The sequence below is a fragment of the Pogoniulus pusillus genome, chromosome Z (assembly GCF_015220805.1).
Source record: "Pogoniulus pusillus isolate bPogPus1 chromosome Z, bPogPus1.pri, whole genome shotgun sequence".
In the NCBI taxonomy this organism is placed as follows: domain Eukaryota; kingdom Metazoa; phylum Chordata; class Aves; order Piciformes; family Lybiidae; genus Pogoniulus; species Pogoniulus pusillus.
The window spans coordinates 67,755,271-67,767,913 of NC_087309.1; positions in this window are offsets into that span (position 1 = coordinate 67,755,271).

Here is a 12,643-nt window from a genome sequence, read left to right on the forward strand (position 1 = left end):
TCATCTGGTTCCAAACCCTTATCATAGGCTGGGACACCTCCCACTAGAATAAGTTGCTCAAGGCCTCATCCAGACTGGTCTTGAACACCAAGGGAGGGAGCATTGACAACCCCCTTGGGCAACCTGGTCCAGTGTCTCACCACCCTCACTCTAAAGAACCCTTTCTTAACATCTAGTTTGAATCTCTCCTCTTCCTGTTTAAATCCATTACCCCTCATCCTGTCATTACAAGACCTTGTAAATAGTCCCTCCCCAGCCTTCCTGTAGGTCCCCTTCAGATACTGGAAGGCCACTATAAGGTCTCCTCAAAGCCTTCTGTTTTCCAAACTGAAGAGCCCCAACTCTTGTAGCCTGTCTTTTAGCAGAGATGGTGCAGCCCACTGATGAACTTCATGGCCCTCTTCTGGACTCGCTCTAACAAGTTCGATGTCTTTCTTGTTTGGGGGGCTCCAGAACTGTACACAGTACTCTGGGTGGGGTCTCATGAGAGAAGAGTATGTATGTGTGTATATATGTATATATGAGATAAATGCATAATACACATATAAAGTGTAATCTGTCATACTTTTTTCTGAGGAATCTGACAACTTCATTTGCCACTGTTCATGAAAAGTACTGTTAGTACTTTTGTTGTGAAGGGGTTCATCTGGGTTTTGGGGGAATGAAATATGAGGCCGAATTTTAAAAGGGTTTAAATAATTTAATAATATATACACAAGGAATTCCCCCTTCCCCAAACTTATTTACAACTACCCCACACAAGTTCTTTGTATGCGGTTCTGAGATTATATTACAGAAAGTCTATATACAGCAAATTGGGAATTTAGCAAAGGTTTGAAAGGATTTAGGAAGAGAGTCTGTGGCATGAAAGTGCCACTGGTAAAATTTGAAAGTTTATGCTGTCTTAGATTGAGTTTGCTCAGTTACTCACTGGCTGGAGTCAGTTTTGATGGTCCCAAATATTGTGGGTTTGAATAGTTCAGCTCAGGGGTTATTGGGGCGCTCTGTCTGGAGCTTCCACAGGCACAGTCAAGCTGGGAATAGCGGGCTGGAGTGGCAGCTGGCCAGGAGTGCCCTGGTCAGTTCCCTGGGCTGGTGCCGTGGGCTGGAGTCATGCAGCAGTGGTGGTCCCCAAAAGCGTCTGGAAGTGGCTAGGAGCAGCAGATGGGTGGTAGAGGGTGGCAGAAGAGGTAGCGAGGAGCGAGAGGCAAGAGAGCAGGAACACTGAATTGTCCCTTTTTATGAGTTTTGATCCCACGATTGATGGTCCCTGGCCACAATTCTGTCCAATGAGGGCTTGGCAGCAGGCCAAAACATACGAAATAAGGTGAAGTCTGGGGGTCTGGTACCCCCAAATATGGAGAGGGCTCAGGTGGATTCCCCACCCTAGGCATGTGAGCTTACACAACGTGTTTACTTCAACCTTCAAGTAGGCAACCCAGACTTGAAGGCACCAGTTCTATTGTCCCCCTTTGTCCCCCTTTGTCCCCCTTAACTTGTTTTGCCCAAGCTTAGGCAGGGCAACACCTTTTGGGGGGAAACAACATGTTTGGGCATGAATAGATTTGTAAACATAGTTATTTGATGCCTGTGCAACCCTCCACCACAACTTTCCAGTCTGATATTGCAGAAAGGTATTACAGGGACACTAATCTGTATTTATGTGCCTCATTTTCTGCAGTCTAATTTCCTGCTTTCAAATTCAATATATGACCAGCCTAACCAAAGAAATCCTGTGGGATTTACATCTGATAGTAGATTAGTAGTTTGGCTGGCTTTCAAGCAAATGTACAATGAATGAAAGATTGAATGAACCATTCCTTTACAGTTCTGGGAAGGAAGGCAAAAGACCAGAGTTCATGTTTGGAATTCCTTTCCACCAACAAGTACAACTATAGGAGAAAAGACTTTAAATGCCCTTCAGTAGAGATTGGCAGACAAAGGAGCCTTTTCCTTACATCTTTCACTGTAAGATGTCTTTTATCACATTCTCATACATGTCAATGTCAACTTTGATTACTAATATAATATTTTATCAGAAAGATAATCTAACCTCAATCCTTAAACCATTGTGCTTTTGGAGTGCACATCTTTGTAATGCTGTCTTAGTATACTAAGCAACCAAGATGTATTTAACTTCATTTAATAAAATATGTTAATTACATTACCTGTTCTTATGGCAGAAACATTATGAATAATTTAGTTTTCCTTATTTTCATGTACCAACTCCCTATATAATTTCTTGCGGCACTATTTCTAAAGAGACATCATCCACTTTGAAATCAGGAGATTATAACAGAGCAAATATTTATATTGATGGTAGTGATTGTAAGGCATGGTCATCACTGACCAATAGATTTTTTTTTTCCCATAGGAAGCGTAGTACGATATAATTAAAGCTGTCTAAATTATCCTAGTTTACATACCTTGGACAGAATTCAGCTGTTCAGGTTAGAAGTGTTTATGTTGATGATCTGCCTCAGGCTAACATTTTTCCAGGGACAGCAAAGACAGATCAGGCATTTCTCAAAACAAAGTTATCTATGAGGTCTCTTCCAATCTTGATGATACTGTGAAACTACGCCTCATAGCTTAGGCAGTGTTAGGTTTCCCTTGAAACAGTAAGAGGCTCATGCTTTGTGAAAGACTCAATTATCCTTCAGAAGATCACATATAAAGCTAGCCATGTATAATTTTTTTATCTCTTTAAAAGTTTAAGAGATCTTCCCCAGAATTTGTTCTTCTAATTGGAGTCCATCCCAGTGATGTATAATTGAAACTTCTCATGTAAGCAGTTAGTGAAAAAAGAATCTTCCTCCCTAGCAATTTGTCCATCAAAGGGAATTTTCATCAGTTCCTTGCTAAGTGGCACTTCCTATCCCAATGTAGGACTTCAGTTTTTCAGATTTTCCATTACTGTGAAAATCTGTTGCATTTTCTCTGTAAAAAACATGTCCTATGAAGTGATGATCTCTCTTCAGAGATCTGCTGCCTTATGCCAAGGTAGTAGTGTGATATACACTAAATGAAGGTGAATCCCAGATGATTAAATATCTCCTGATAAATACAACCGAAGGTTTTGCTATAAATAAACAAATACTTTACAAGAAAGAAGCAGACAAAAAACCTAAAAATGTTCCATGTGGTAACTATTGAATCAGTCAAAATAAGTCACACTATCTTGAACTGATACAGAACAAGCCAGACATCAGATCAGTGGCCCCACGTTGGGCACCAAAATTAATGTCCCTGGTTAGGGTGGATTCCTCCCCCGGGAGAATAAACTCACCACAACACAGATTTTTTGAAAGTCAGGGAAAGATTAAATGATATTTTCTTATAGTGTAAGTATAACAGTATAAAGAGAGTGTGGTGGAGGGGCAGCACCCCCTAAACTGAGGCTTCTCTATGCCTCTATATGCCTGGACATGGTTTTTTTCCTACCAGAACCCATGGCAGTAAACAGGTTGTGTAACACACACACCCCCAGTCCATGTACCCCTGGAGTCCGCCTAGGTAATCCCCTATTGAGAGGGTCCAGGCAAACAGTTACTGCCTATTAAGGTAAGTTTTGGCTTACTGCCAACCTGATTGGTCACTTTAGATGGCCAAATGAGCCATGAATCTCAACTCAGAGTTTATAAAGAGGGGTGCAAAGGAGCACCACGTGTTCAGAAAGTTCAGAGCGTTCAGAGCATTCAGAGCATTCAGAAGTTCAAGCTCAGCTCTCTGATCCACATAGCAGCACCCTGCTGCCCTGACCTGCTTGCATTGCGTAGACACAGAGTCAGGACTCACTTGAAAACGTTACTGAGGCTCAGACTTCTTGAGCTGATCTCAAGGTGCGGTTAAGCTGTCTGCGAACCCTTTGAGAAGCAGAGCGCATGCACGCCTGCATTTCATACATATATGGGGAGCTGAGAGCCCCCTGCTTAAGCCTAAAGCGGCCATACGTACTGGCTTGTTATCCTTGCATTTGTCTACGGAGCTCAAGTCTCCCTGCAGCCCGGCACAGACCCTGCTTGCCAGCTGTCCTGTAAGTCTGGAAAGATCCAGAGCCAGCAGACCCTTTCCAGATAGTCTGCTAACCTACAAACACAGCCTGCTAGCTGTACAGACAACAAATTCTTCTCCTGCACCTGGAAATCCTGCCAGCTGATCATCCCTGGACACTGGCAACCAGAAGAAGCAGCAGCACCAAGGCAGAGATCACTTCACTCCAGGAGAGAAGGTTAGAGAAATTCTGTTTACCCCAGAGACTAGGAACACCTTATCATTTCACCTGCAAGCCGGGATAGATTTCAGCTTCACCAAGACCCGAATACTGAGCACACGCTGTGACACAATCCCGGGAGGGTGATTAATGATTAATACTTAAGAACAACACATTTAAGCAAGCTTTAAGTCCTTTGTAATATAAGTTACCTCTACCTTTAGAGCACACAGTTTCAGCCCCTACTGGGCAGACAGTATAGTTGTTAAGAGGCATTAGGCCTAAGGGAATCTTTCTCTCTGTCTATAGTTGTTGATAATTTGATATTTCCATTTAATAATCCAATCCCTGTAAATATATCCCAAGCTGTTTTCATAATCTTGCACAACAAACCTGATTTCATAGTGATTGGGGGTGGTACAAATTTGTAAATATTAATTTTAATAAATAATTTTATAAAAAAATAATACCACCTCAAATTAATTTCTCACCTCCCCCTAACAGAGAAGGAATAAGAGAAACCCCTCCACGACAAGAGATAAACTACTAGAGAAGAAAAAAATATAATAACCTTAAGGGAGATGGGGGAGAGGTCAAGCAGCAGTGAAGCAGCAAAAGCAGCAGCCGTGGTAGATAGCAGGCAGGCACAGCTCAAGCAGCAGAAGCCAGCAAAGAGGGAGAACAAGCTGTGCTTCTAGACATTAAGCTCTTGATGCTTCACTGAAATTGTATTAACTTATCTATTATTGCCATTATATGGCCTATCCCTGGAATGTACACCTCTCCCCTATTTCTGAGCTAGAAAATCATCTTGAAATCTGCAGAATCTTCAGAACTTGCAGTAAAAGCTCTTCAGTTTTAAGCTTGGAAAACAAGTAAATCAAGAACATTTCACAAAACATTAATACAGCAGTGTATTCATGTCAATTTTTCTTCCACTGGAAGACAACAACAAATTAAAAATTATGTGACAGTTAAAAAAAAAATAAAAAAAGGAGGCAATATCAAAGTTAGGTACTGAGGAAGTATGTTGACAAGCTGGTCAGTTCAACAATTGCTTTCCTTAGAGTAACTTGACATAGCAGATTTTAAAAACTTTAGAGACTGCAGACATCCAGACTATTTATTGTCCACTAAGAAACAAAGGCCCATTAAAACAAAATTTGCACAGCTTTTTGAGCACCACCTCTTTAAAGCAGAAGCAGCTCTCACTGTGAATTCCACATAAGTAGGCACGATTCTCGTTCTTTTACCCTATGCCCATTATAGAAGAACTTGAAGAAACTTGCATTTGTAGCTGACCATCATTATTTTCACAGATACAGCCAATGAAAGGAGTAGAAAATAAACAATTTCAAGAAGCTACAGTTTCAGATGACTCTACAATCCTACTTATCGTACAGCTGTATGAATATGTTCACCTAGGCTTAGTATTTCTTAAGAAGCATAGATATCTGCTGACATTTCACTACCAATGTTTATTTAAAAGAAAACCCAAAACCTGATATCACAGCAAATGAAAAGCTTGTAACTGGAATTATGCTAAAAAAATAGTAATTCATCAGAAGATATTCAGGTTAGGTATCAGTAGTTTGATACATTCACTAACAGGGAAGTCACTAAAGCTCTGTTGCATGTACTCGCAGAGACAGTAGATATTAAGTGAGCAAACATAATACATAGGTTGAGTCTTCAACCAAATGACCCAGAAGGTCCCTCCAACTACATGCTCTATGAACTGTGACAACTGTAATAAGTGGTGACACTTGCGGAATTCCTTCCTGTCGTGAAGGATAAATTATTATATAAAGCCTGTCACACATGATACATCATCTACAAATTATTTGAGTGCTTACTACAGCTGCCATATGAAAAAGCAGGACAAAGAATACTAAAACAAAACAAAAAATAACCTTCTATAAAAAAAAATGGGGAAGCATAAAAGTGTAGAGCCATTTGATCTAATAACAATCTACTCCAAGGCCCTTTATGAATGTTGTTGTCTTTGTCATATCTCTCTTTGTGTCTTTGGTGATAAGAATGTACCTGGCAATGTTTGGACCACCAAAACTTGGGAAAGAAGAATTTTCCTATGATGAAGTGTAAAAGCAAATATTCTTAATGAAATTTGACTTCTCCTGCTAAGCAAAAGGCAGAAGAAAGACCATTCGATCAACATTGATTTTGCTCATTTCTTATAACTACCAAAACTGAATTGATTTGCTGCTTGAATTCAAAAGTATTTTCAAAATATCAACACATTTTTCACATATAATTTCTAAAACAAGCTACCAAAATGGAATAAACCTGATATCACACCCACTCACATTGCAGATCAGTTTTCCCAGTCTTCCTCTTCTACTCACATTCTACCTCATTCTATTCTGTTTTACATAATGAGTAAAACTCAGACAGAGTTTGAAAAACTTCTTAGTATTTTCTCAGTTAATTTTATGTCCCTCACAGACAGGAGAAGAAATTGCATGCTTGGAATAAATTAAACATTTCTTAGGAGTTGTACTGAAATGAAAATTCCTGCCTGACTTTGGCATTATTACAGCTCCTGGTTATACATGCTCATGTCATAGTGACAGATCATGTGATTCAAAATCAGGTTAGATGGGCCTTTGAGCAATCTTGTAAAGTCCAAGGTACCCATGTCCATCACAGGAGAGCTGTAACTAGTTAATTTTTAAGGTCTCTTTCAACCTAAACAATTCTATGATTCTCTCGGTAACATATTTTCCAACTTCATTAAGAAGAAGGACTTTCACAGTTGGTGTTAGACACAAGGCCAGACATGCCAAACTGGACTTTATAATGGTTTATCATGGTTTATCTCCACTCAATGAAATATGATTTACCTCTTGTTCTTGTTTTATAGATTTACATTGATTAATGAATTTTCTTTTAAAATGCATTTTATCCTCACAAGGTCTTTAAGAAGCAGAATTATATAAAGCTGCCAATAATTTCTTTATTCTGATCATGCACATATAGTTGAAAAAAAAGAAGAAAACAGAGAAAATAACTGCTTGTCTCCTTACTAAGTAATAAATATTTCATAGCTGCCTCTGGTATACTAAACACTAGCAAACATGATACTGCTGACACAAAAAAAAAAAAAAAAAAAAAAAAAAAAAAAAAAAAATCAACCAACCACAAAATCCAAGAAGCACATGTAAATTACTTTATTTGATTTATAATCTAGATTCAGAACACATGAAACCTGCAAAGTGCTTGAGAAATAGATTTGCAGAGTGAGATTAACTCTATACTAGTGACAAATAATTTTAGTAAAGTAAGAAGTTGTGTTAGCAGTACTTGGGCAAAAGGATGCTGTTCTGGAAATAATGGCTAGAATAATTCTAATTATAATCCAAATTTTTTTCTGTAAATGAAAGATAAGAAAACAGTTAGTGAGATATCACAGAAGCACAGAAGCATTCAGGTTGTAATAGACTCTCAAGATTACCAAGTCCAACCAATATCCCTACTCTACAAGGTGCATCCTAGACCATGTCCTCAAGCACCAGGTCCAAATGACTTTTAAACACATCCAAGGTTGGTGAATAAACCACCTCTCTCAGCAGCTCATTCCAATGCCTGACCTTTCTTTCTGTGATTTTTTTTTTCCTAACGTCCAGTCTAAACCTACTCAGTCACAGCTTGAGACCATTCCCCCTTGTTCCACCTTTACCTGTGAGAAGAGACCAGCTCCAACCTCTCCACAATGTCCTTTCAGGTCACTGTAGACAGTGATGAGGTCTCCTCCAAGCCTTCTATTTTTAAAACTAACCAGCCCCAGGTCTTTCAGTCACTCCTCATAAGATTTATTCTCCAGGCCCTTCACCATATTTGTTGCCCTTCTCTGCACTTGTTCCAGCACTTGTTTGAGGTGTCCCAAAGTGAACACAATACTTGAGGCATGGCCTCACCAGAGCTGAATACAAGGGGACAATCAGCCCCCTACTCCTGCTGGACACAGCATTTCTAAAACAAGTCAGGATGCTAGTGGCTTTCTCAGCTACCCAGGCATGTTGCTTGTTCATATTGAGTTGCTTGTCAATTAGAATTCTCATGTGCCTTTCTGACACACTTTCTAGACACATTTGCTCAAGCTTGTAACATTTCTTGAGATTGTAACTCAAGTGCAGAACTTGGTATGTGGCCTTGTTGAAGTACATCCTCTTAATTCTGTCCCACCAATCCAATCTATATTAATCCCTTTGCGGAGCATCTCTACCTTCATGAAGATCAAACATGCCACCTAACTTGATGTCATCTGTGAATTTATTTGTGGTAGTTTGGCACAGATTCCCTTAAGAAAGCCATAGAGTTCTTCAGGAGGACCAGAGAGGTCTAGGAGGGGGACTCCGGAAATAATTTTTTTATTCAATCCCATAATCCTGCTATCACTTTATAAGTGAGCAGCAAAGCCAAATATTTATCTTTTCTCTCTCTTCCTTTGGCTTTCCAGAGGGAGTCCTATCTAGATAACAACAGAGGAGTAACCTGGCTGCAGCCTTCAAGGCTACAGTGAATTTCTGGCTGCACATGCTGCACTGTTAGACTACTTGGGCCTAACAGGAGGCAATGTTAGTAGCGGGGGAAGAAAATCAGCACTGAAGTTTTGTGGTTTAGCTTGCCTGGGGGAAATGTTTTGGGGGAATTTTCATGAATCCTGTATTTATATTAGTGGAATCCTGTATTTATATTAGTGGAATCCTGTATTTATATTAGTGTCATGGAGGTCGAGAATTAATGTGGCTGAGTCAGGAATTATAAAAATAGAACTATTTTCTTTTCCTGGAACACCCTGCCCCCAGACTATATACAAAACTAGTTAGATTTATTTACAGATTCAGTTCGATTGGGAATTTCTTCAAAAAAGATATCATAGAAAAAAATTAGATATTTAGGGAGTCAGAAAATGGAAAAGGCTAGGCTATAAACACAGCTTTACCCCACTATCAATGAGGGCTGAGCAGAGAATTAAGGGAACAGTAGGTCTTACTCATGGAGGTGAGATAGGTATTCAACAGTGATCCCTTGCTGGATTCCTCTGCAGAAGCAGCCTTCTGATACTGCAGACAATATCCAATAAAGATTCACACAGCAGAAGCCCAAGGCAAGTGGTTCTTAGTGGGATGATCATGGAATGATGCTGCCTCATCAGTGGAAGGGGAGGGCCAAACTACTAGCATCTTCCCAATCTAGGACGCGGACAGGAAGATGGCTGCTGATATGTTCCAAGAGTGGCCTGTCCAGGTGTCACTGGCAGCTCTCTCAAAGGATGCCAGGCCTTGTCAAGCATGCAAGTTTGCACAGAAGGGTGAAAAAGTGGGGAGAAATGTCCAAAGGCAGAGACAGTGTAAAACCGAGAGCCATACAAAAAAGGTAGGAACTGTCCAAAAGCAGGGACATTCCAGTCACAGCAGGAACCTGTCCTGTTGGGCACTCTGTCAAAGCAGGAGATCTTTCAAGGTGGGAATCTTTCAAGACAGGGAACTCTCAAGGCAAGGACCTTTTCACCTTCTCTCTTGCTCTATTTATGCTTTTCTAGACAAAGTGTTCTTTTACCATTTGTCTTGGGTTCAAATGCAAGTTCCCAGAGACTCTTATAAATTTGGTAGACCCAATGACAATTTATAGAATTTATAGAGTTTATAGAGTGCCCTCCCCTCCTCCCCCTCCTTTCCCCAAAAGACAGGGAGAGAGATAAAAGGTAGGGACACCCCAATAAATCAATCTCACTCGATTTGGAAGTTAAAAAAGGAAAAGTTTAACAATAACTTAGAAAAAAGGATTGGAGGTAGGGGAGTTTACAAAGGATAAGGAAGGGAAAACAGCAAAAATACAAAACAGGGATGGATACAACCCGAGTAGTGTGATGGTGTCTCTGCCTCGTGGCTGGTATGCAGTATCAGTGTGTGTGTGCGGTCATGAACGCAGGTAGAGGAGAAACGAGCAAGAGAGCGAGGAGCAGGAAGTGCTCCTCTTTTATACCGCAGGAAGTGGGGGGAGTGGGCTAACCATCACCTGGAGTGTGGCCCACCCCTGAGGAGGGGCCAAGACCCCTAGGGTCAGGTTCAGGGTCACTCCCCCAGGAGTGTTAACCCTATACATTCCACCCCTTGGTTAGACCACTTCCACCTTCCTACGAAACAGTCTTCTTCTCCAAAGATGGGAAAAAAGTTGTCCATGGGTTAAGAGTTCTTAAAGTCCTTCTTGGTCCCCGGCTGTATCTCAAGGCGATGTGCTCCTCTGGTCCGGTGCAGGTTGGTGAGGTGTGAGCAGGGCAGGAACTGAAGAAAAGTCAGTGAAACAGGAACAGTTCTTGTTGGAACTCAGGAAAGTCTTTTTCCTCTGTGAAGAAAAAACATCAGGAACAGTCTCTTCATGTCTGGCATCAGGGGAACAGGTGTGGATGAGATGGCTGTAGACATCCTCTGGAGGGAAATCAGGAACAGTCTCTCACTGCAGGGCATCAGTGACGAATCAGATGCAGGGTTCTGGTTGGACGCCGTGGTGTGATGCGATGCTGTAGGACTCTGGATAGCTGCTGCTGTGATGTAGGTTCTGTTGGACGCCGTGTAGTGGTGAGGGTATAACTACAAAAACGACTTGTAACCCCTTATGAACTATAATACAAGTATTGCACAACTATGATACAAGTATTGCACAACTATGATACAACTATGATACAACTATAATACAAGATAACCTGAAAGTATCTGGAACACATGGAATCAACTCTGAGATTTCAAAACCTTTTCAGCTAAAGAGAGATTTCTCTGAGGGACACACTCGATAACACCAGTTTCCATCATCACCCAGTATGTGTGACCAGGACCCTCTGCGGATACCACCCCTTTGATAGGTTTTCCCCCACCAGAGGCAGGAGCAACCCACACAGTCTTTCCCAGTAGATTCCTTTCACAGACTACAGGAACTCCATCTCCCTCAACTGTGGGCAGTAGGGCAGACTGAGCAGGACCAGCTCTGTTAACTGATCCCCTGCTGTTCACCAGCCAAGTGGCTTCTGCAAGGTGCTTCTCCCAGTTTCTGAGAGTTCCACCTCCCATAGCCTTCAGGGTGGTTTTCAGCAGACCATTGTGTCGCTCAATCTTTCCTGCAGCCTGTGGGTAGTATGGGATGTGATAAACCCATTCTATCCCATGCTCTTTTGCCCAGTTGCTTACAAGGTGGTTCTTGAAATGGGTCCCATTGTCTGACTCAATCCTCTCTGGGGTACCGTGTCTCCACAGGATGTGGCTCTGCAGACCCAGAATGGTGTTACGGGCAGTAGCATGAGGTACTGGGTAGGTTTCCAGCCACCCCGTGCTTCCCTCCACCATGGTTAACACATACTGCTTGCCACTACGAGACTGAGGCAGAGTGATGTAATCAATCTGCCAGGCCTCCCCGTATCTGTACTTTGACCACCGTCCCCCGTACCACAAAGGCTTCATGCGCTTGGCTTGCTTTATGGTGGCACAGATGTCACATTCATGGATAACCTGAGTTATGGCCTCCATGGATATGTCCACGGACCTGTCTCGGGCCCATTGGTATGTGGCATCTCTTCCTTGGTGACCAGAAGAGTCATGTGCCCACCGAGCTAAGAACAGTTCACCTTTGTGTTTCCAGTCCAGGTCAATCTGGCAGATGTGGGCAGCCTGGTCAGCTTGGTGGTTATGCTGCTGTTCTTCAGTGGCTCTGCTCTTTGGGATGTGAGCACTGATGTGTCGGATTTTAACTGGTAGTTTGTCCAGGCGTGCAGAAATGTCTTGCCAGAGATCAGCAGCCCAAATAGGCTTCCCTTTTCTCTGCCAATCATTTCTCTTCCACTCCTTCAGCCACCCCCATAAGGCATTTGCTACCATCCATGAGTCAGTGTAGATGTATAGCATTGGCCACTGCTCTCGTTCTGCAATGTCCAGGGCCAGCTGGATGGCTTTCACCTCAGCATACTGGCTGGATTCGCCTTCTCCATCTCTTGCCTCTGCAACCCTGCGTGTGGGGTTCCAGACGGCAGCCTTCCATCTTCGCTTGCTGCCTACCAGGCGGCAGGATCCATCTGTGAAGAGAGCATATGCCTTTTCCTCCTCAGGAAGGTCACTGTATGGGGGGGCTTCCTCGGCACGGGTCACTGCCTTCTCTTCTGCTGGCCTTCCAAAGTCAGTGCCCTCTGGCCAGTTGGTGATGACCTCCACAATGCCTGGACACTCGAGAGTCCCCATCCTAGCCCTCTGAGTTATCAGAGCCATCCACTTACTCCAAGTGGCATCTGTGGCATGGTGCGGAGTCGAACCCTTCCCTTTAAACATCCAAGTCAGGACTGGAAGCCTTGGAGCTAAAAGGAGTGGTGACTCCGTCCCAATCACCTCAGAGGCAGCTCTGACTCCCTCAGAGGCAGCTAGGATT